Source organism: Sceloporus undulatus, chromosome 6, assembly GCF_019175285.1.
Source record: "Sceloporus undulatus isolate JIND9_A2432 ecotype Alabama chromosome 6, SceUnd_v1.1, whole genome shotgun sequence".
Taxonomy (NCBI): domain Eukaryota; kingdom Metazoa; phylum Chordata; class Lepidosauria; order Squamata; family Phrynosomatidae; genus Sceloporus; species Sceloporus undulatus.
Genome location: NC_056527.1, coordinates 155,627,480 through 155,628,154, shown reverse-complemented (window position 1 = coordinate 155,628,154; position 675 = coordinate 155,627,480).

The window sequence follows — 675 nt, the reverse complement described above, 5'->3', positions numbered from 1 at the left end:
TTTCATTAGTTTTTTTGTGTTTGCTTGCAATAATTTTTTTCTGGTTTTTTAAATTGCAGCAGGGATTTGTTCTATTTCAGGGGTGGGCAACTCTGGGAGGTTAGGGGGCTGCGTTTGTCCCACTTTCCCAGAGACCTTGGGGTGCCACCCTCCCTGTGCCTTCTGCAAAGAAACCTCGCAATGCCCTTGTGCATCCCAAAAATATTTTGCCATATTTTGAACCCGTGCCCCCTTCCCGGCATATTAGGCCCAGAAGAGTTCTTCTATAACAATAGCAAATGACTTCCTGTTTGTTACCTGTTTTTTAAAATACAGTTGACCCTCAACATTTGCACCTTTGACTTTTGTGGGTTTGTTTATTCATAGGTTTGATTAATATCTTCTCTCTACAAATCTCTAGATCAGTGGTTCTCAACTTGTGGGTCGCAACTCCTTTGGGGGAGTCAAATGTCCTCTCACAGGAGTTGCCTAAGATAATCAGAAAACACATATTTCTGATGGTCTTAGGCACCGAGACACAGCAATTTTATGGTCACAACATGAGGAACTGTATTAAAGTGTTGCAGCATTAGGAAGGTTGAGAACCACTGCTCTAGGTCCTCCAGCACCAATCTATAGTCAAACATTGGTCTTTTGTGCGGGGTTTTGTGGCCGTGGTCTGGAAGAGTTTATTCC